This window comes from Alligator mississippiensis, chromosome 1 (genome assembly GCF_030867095.1).
Source record: "Alligator mississippiensis isolate rAllMis1 chromosome 1, rAllMis1, whole genome shotgun sequence".
In the NCBI taxonomy this organism is placed as follows: Eukaryota; Metazoa; Chordata; order Crocodylia; family Alligatoridae; genus Alligator; species Alligator mississippiensis.
In genome coordinates this window covers 174,057,687-174,064,206 of record NC_081824.1, presented here as the reverse complement: position 1 = coordinate 174,064,206, position 6,520 = coordinate 174,057,687, and the positions used below count along the sequence as shown (strand labels likewise).

Here is a 6,520-nt window from a genome sequence, read left to right as displayed (position 1 = left end):
AGCCTGCGTGTTTTACTTTGAAATGTTGCTGCTCTCCTCTCTCCCTTTTTCTCAAACCAGCCCCTCCATACGCTGAGAACTAGTATGCTTTCCACTGACAAATGTTGAATGTTGCTTCTGAGGATTTAGCATGTCAGGCAGTGTCTACACAGCTTAGGATTCTATTATTACACAATGGCTTAGGAAGGCAGCGCTTTGTCACATAATTACAGAGCTGATCTATGTTAGGACCAGGAGTTAGGGTGCTTCTTTCCACACTATTTCCCACCTTCCCAAACCTCTCTCCTTCCACTTGTATGCTTTAGAAAGCTTGTTTTTTACTCCCTGTCTCTTTTTTTGCTCTTGCTTTATTTCTCCTTTCCTTTTTTGATGTTTGTTATTTTAGGAGTGAGGAAAGCAGACTGATTTGTGACTGCACAGATTCCTATGCAGCACACAGCACTTGCTGTTATGTTGCATCGTCAGAAGAGGTAAGAAGAATTCTTGAAGCTGCTAGCTAGATTTTTTTTGTGCACATTGCTTGTCTTACAAGCTGTGCAGGCTCTGCCATCTAGAGCACTTTGTGAGATCACTCCAGTTTGCTGTTTTTCCTTTTTCCATCTCTGCGTGCGTGTGTGTGTATCTCTCTTCCTCTCTCTCTTTCTGTCTCTCCCCCCACACACCCTGATTCCCCCTGATCCCCCCTCCTTACACACATACACACATACATAGAAGCTGGGCTTGCTAATATGAACTTGAAGACTTGCAATGCCAAAATGCATGTGGTACCTTGGGATGCACTGGGATCAGGATTCTTGAAAAGCCTGCAGGCTGCTTAGTCCTCCAAGACCTGTTTTTTGTTTTTTGTTTTTTAACCAGACGAGAAAAAGAACAAGTTATCACTTTTTCCCCCCCTTTCTTAATTTTTTTTCATTGCTTTGGATATTACTGAATAAGGAGTCTCAGGGATTCATTCACTTGGACTTCTCTGAATCAGGTTCCATCTGCCAACAATTCTAGTCTGCATTTTGCTTTAGCTGGAAATGAACCCAGGATTTTTCTGATTATATCTCCTTTCGAAAAAAAAAAAAAAAAGATGCATGGCATAGAAAGAAGGTCTAAGTGCCTGTCTGACATTATTTTACCAAACCAGGGATAAATGTTACTTCTCAAAGGTAAGTGCTAGGATTTTTCCGTGTGTGTGTGTGTGTGTGTGCATGTATATAAATATAGGCTCCCGTCTTTGATATCAGATAATGTTCTATGCTCTATTTTTAAGGCATTGGAGAAATGCATAACTTTATTTCCTTTTTATTGTTAGCCTAGGTAACAATGTGCCTGTGTAAGAAAAATGAACCTCAGTTAGGTGTCTGCTTCTCTCTCTCAGTCTGAGAAGGCAGTTCAAAGGAAAATTTTTTAACATGCTGAGGCAATTTAAAAAAAATGCCGTTGTGAATCAGAGATTGAAAGGGGTTTGGAGGATTTTCTTCCTATTAAAGGAAAAGTGAAAAATAGAATAAGAGACATTTGAGTCATTTAAGCTCCAGGGGAGTTAATAAATCCTGCCAAGGTAAGGAAGAACTTTGCTGGACAGATCAACTCCGTTGTGTGTGAAAACATACAATTCAGGAACAGGGACCTTGACAGATGTCATAGGAAGGAATAGAAGGTGAAGGGAAAAAGCAGGATAGAAGAGGAGGAGTAGGAGGTGGCGGAGAGGCAGCTGGAACCAGGTTTCATGTTTGTCACTGAGGCTGGTGTTCCTGGGAAGGGCGATGCCATTGTTGATGGGCATCAAGAACTGGTAAAGCGGGCAGATGGGGGGATGGGAGCTCTAGAAATATGCCATGTCATGTTTGCCCAGCACCATCAGATATATATGACCCTCTGCCCCAAGTAACAAGCCAGGCATTTTGTGGGTCATGTAAGTGGCATGATGGAGCAAGATGGTGCAGAGTGGAAAGTGTTATTCACAGTTGCAGAGAGACACAAACACACAGCCCAGCACACAACACAATACGCAAAACAAATTGTGTGATAGAATAAAACAGAGGAGAAGCATGTAGGTCAGAGTTAAAGTCAGCAAGTACCAGGAGAATAAAATGGATCTATCAAGATACTTTTTTTCTTCTCCAACTAAATGTAAACTGGACAACTAGCGTATGATCTGCAGGAAGGCTTCTTAAACTCCAAGAAAATCCCTAACTCATCCTCACCTGATGGAAACAAAGAACACTGATTTGCAGCAAGAATTATTTTGGGCAGGGGCTCATCTAGTCTCTCTAGGGATGTCTCAAGGAGACACACCAGGAAGGGTGGAGTTTATTTTGCATATTATATTGTTGATATTAATTGGAGAGTGTAACTTTTAACTATCTAAGAAGGGAAGATGTGGTCAATAATAATAAAAATAATAACAATAGCAACAACACCTTAAGGTTTCACGCAGCTGCAAGGAAATGCATTGACTAGGCTGCCAAGTCCTAACTTGATGATACAGTATTCACCACTGAAAAGTCAGTGCTTGCCAGCAGATACTGCTCAATTCCCACAGTTATTTCCTGTTGCTAGTAGAGAGGAAACAGATAACTACAGTGAATAGGCACTGACTTTTCATTGGAGACTGTTGTATAGAGAGGACACTATTGTGAAAATTTGAGAGAATGGCAAAGGGGACAAAAGACTGTACTTACTTTTATTGTCATGATGTCTTGGGCTTGTTACACTGCCACTGTTTAATGCTCGTCCCATTTTGGTGACTCTTTGGAAGTGCCTACATATTGCCATGTACAGAGTCTATGGCATTTGCATATGTGCTATTTTTGCCATGGTTTGTCACAAAACTGTTGCAAAGGAGGCTCCTGACTCCTCCTGAATTAGCCAGGAGTTTGTGGGAAAGAAGGTATTGTTACAGAAAAGGCAATAAGGAAGGAACATCTCTTGCTCAGCTCTTGCTCCAAGCTGAGTTTTTTTTTCCTACTGCTCCAGTCTAGGCAATCTGCATAGTCCATATTATATATAGTTCGTGTACACTATGTTATTGGCTTCTCTTCAGTACACCTGTATTGTCTATTGAATTAATGTTGGATCACAGTTTGGTTAGAATCTGGCTTTGTTCTACTAAACACACCAAGGCACGCAGTCCAGTCTATGCAGTGCAACCAGCAACAGAGTCAAACCTCTGAGCCACCATTTGCTTTTCTTCCACTCCCTCCCACTGTTTATAGCATTAGTGATTCTTGTTTAAATTCAGATATGGAACGCAATCACTTAGTTTCCCCCTATGGGACTTATAAACAGCATACCTAGCATTTTTGCAACAGCCTCCACTTTCCCTCTTCCTCAATAGGATCCAAGCTGACAGCTCCCTGACAGTCCCTTACAAGTCAGCTCACTCTGTCTTTTTACAAAGAGCAGCGTGTTTGCTGACTGAAGTTTGAAATGTTGCAGTGTCGGGTACATTTTGGGAGGGTGTATCAATACAGCATTCAGTCTGAAGTGGGTTTGCCTGTTCGGCAAAAAACATATGCCCCTATGCTGGTATAAGAAGCTGACTTGAAATAATTGGGGGATAGTGTGCATTTAGCAACCAGCCTTAGAGTGAATTCAGTGTCAAGAAAGATGATTTATTGACACGTCTGGAGAATGCATTCTGTTATTTATCCACACAAGACACAGAGGATGTCCACTGACAGTGCAAGATCCTCCTCATTTGTTGCCCAGCGAATGTGTTTCAATCCTGACCTACAATGATCATCTTTAGGCGCAGAAAAGTACCATATCACCGATCTTCTTTCAGCCAAATTCTTAGACTCTTTGCTAAGAGTTGCATTGATTGAGGTTTAATTATAATGTCTTTTTTTGTGATGTGGACACCTGTCTCTTGGTGGTAGAAAAAACAGCAGTAAATATTCTCTCAAAGCCACCAAGAAGCCATTAGACATTAGTTGCTTTAGGCCGGTGCCAATCATAAGTGAACCAGTGCCATAAAGTCAAAAGCTCTTTTTCTGTAGCCTGTTATCTCCCCCCTGGACCATCCAGGCATTTGTCCATATAAAATGTCTATTGAAATGCTGAAGATGACACCTAGGTCTGTTCCTATGATTAGTCTCCCATTGATTTTTAGTAGAAGATAGAACCATTCAGGAATTTTTCAATGAAAGGTCATATTAACTGGAAACTATCTGTGGAAAAAGGTAAATTCAAATGGATTACCCAACTTGAAAAAAATGTTGGAAATATGCTTCAAAATTGTCAGAGGTCCCATTTTGACATTTTCTAAAGGAAAAGTTTGACCTTTTTCTAAGACAAGAATACTTCCCCCCCATAAATTTAAATTAATTTATATTTTAAAAGTATAAGTAGAAGGGGGGAGCTAAGTAAATAATTTTCAGTGACCTAAGCCAAGCATTCATTCAGTTTGTCGGCTCATGAAAATGTTTGAGATTTCAATTCTTTGGTTCAATATGGGACAGGAATTAAATTCCAAATTTGAAGACTAGAATATGAAGTAAACACACCTATCTCTTTTTAGGGTCACAAGCTTTAAGCAGTATTGTCTGAATCTTTTCTATGTGGTGTCAATGGCTCTTGAAATTGCTGTTTTAGTGCACAAAAATAATGAAATAACTAGATATACCTATTAAATGTCCATAGGGCTAGATGAAGGTATGTCTGCTATGGAACCTGGGTTTCTGGATTCAGTGATTTTAGGTATAATGGGGTTTCTTATAGAGTTCTTAAAGACTTCTGGTAATGACTCCTAGCAGGTGTTGGCCTGTAATCCTCCCAGCAGATGCTGTGCTGTCACAGAGATTGTGCTAGACAGGGGTAAAATAAGGAGAGACACCCTGGAATAGCAGTCAAATCCAGGGGCTCAGATTCTGGTTGGTTATGAGGTAAGAGGCTGGACTAGTGTATCCCAATGCACGTTGACATAGGCGCAAGCAAGAAAAGAAAGCTGGATGAAAGGTGAGATCAGTACAAAGCAAATGATGGCTAAGAGCTGTTTTCCCACTTCAGTTGTGTTACCATTGCTCTGAGAAGCTGCTGAAAATATATGCAAGACTGCAGTGGAGTATTTAGCTGAATCGTTCAGTGGAAACCAGTGGCGTCACATCAGGTATGAATATGGCCTTTTGAGTTCAAGGCTGTAGGGAGATCTTGGATCATCTCATTTAGACCATACTCAGGAAGTTGCCTGAACTTGGAACTTGTGACCTTAGGTAAGGGATAAGTTTTGAAAGCATCCATTTGGTCAAGCCATGTGGTTTGGGGGAGAGAGGTGTCAGAGAACTGTTCATCTGAGAAATGGCTGATCTAAAGGAAGTGAGCAGGTGAAGCTCATCTCATCTTCCACCCTGCTTCTATCACAGTATACTTTGATAGTCCGCTGGTGTCAAAGACCCCAAGTGGCACCAAACAGGCAGATTCCAAGATGATGTTTTCTAGTTATGCTTGTCAGATGACTTTGAGGAAAAAAAACGCAAAGCAGAAATAATAATCTCTGCTTTGATGTTGCCTGCAGGTGAGAATGAGCAATGGGAAGGGGGATAGAAAAAGGCTTTCATCTTCAAACTTCCATAATCCTCTGTGGCAGTAGAAAGAAAAATGGGTCCTGGTATCAGAACGTGAATGGTGTCTGTGAATGTTTGATGACAAGGATGCACTGTACAGTACTTAATATGAAATCGCCATGTTAACAGGTAAAGAGAACCCAGTAAATGTCCTTCTAGACCTAAATGGACACAACAAACAATTGAGTAGTGAAGGGAAACAATGGAGGGAAATGAAAAAAAAAAATGCCTGTGTCATGGTTCTTTCGATATGGTCTGTCTGGCTTGAAAACAACCTGCAGCAAATGTCTGTATCCTGGGAGATAAAAATCAGAACTTTCCAGTCCTTTCAATATACATTTGATGTCTTTTACTCTGTGAATATTACTGTGACTAGGAGTAATTATATCACTAATAACTGGAAAGCATTATATGTTCCATACTCTAAACAAATGTGCAGGGTTGGAGGGGAAGCCAAACTGTATTGATAGATCATCATTTCCTTGGAGGGAGACAATTTTCCTAGGTCTTCTAAACTGATGTCTGGCTGGCATTTTGTGCAAGTTATCTAAGATGTAAGTGAATGGTGTTGGTGCTGCTGCCTGATATTTACTGTATATTGGTTTTTAAATTACACTACAACATTGATTCCTGGCTCTTAAAGTTCAGCCTGCACTTTGTCCTTGTAGTTAGGTCAAGTGACTTACCTCCGCTGGAAATGTTCAGTGGAAAAATCATGCCCAGTTCCCAGCATCTCTTGAGAAACAGAGTCAGGAGCTTCTCAGGAAAGCTGGATTATGCAGGCTCTGTAGAATCAAAATATCTCTCACGTACCATCCCAAGATCTCAAAGTACGTGACAAATGCTACAGTGAGGTACATACGTATTTTATAATCCCACATGTCAAGCTACCAAGTGGCAGCCAGAGGCACAAGCACGTTTTTCACCTACACTTGGCAAGGACAATAAGATCTTTCTTCACCCAC

The 6,520-nt window shown here is 40.8% G+C and overlaps 1 protein-coding gene across 2 annotated transcripts in view; it reads left to right on the top strand.

Moving 5' to 3' along the window:
- Window positions 1–550: 550 nt before the first annotated feature.
- The window catches only part of LRFN2 (leucine rich repeat and fibronectin type III domain containing 2), a 337,027-nt gene continuing 331,057 nt past the window's right edge, over window positions 551–6,520 (top strand). For both annotated transcript variants that reach the window (XM_059717085.1, XM_006264224.3), the window contains exon 1: window positions 551–1,154. The gene's annotated coding sequence lies outside the window, so the exon portion shown is untranslated. The remainder of the gene's footprint in view (window positions 1,155–6,520) is intronic.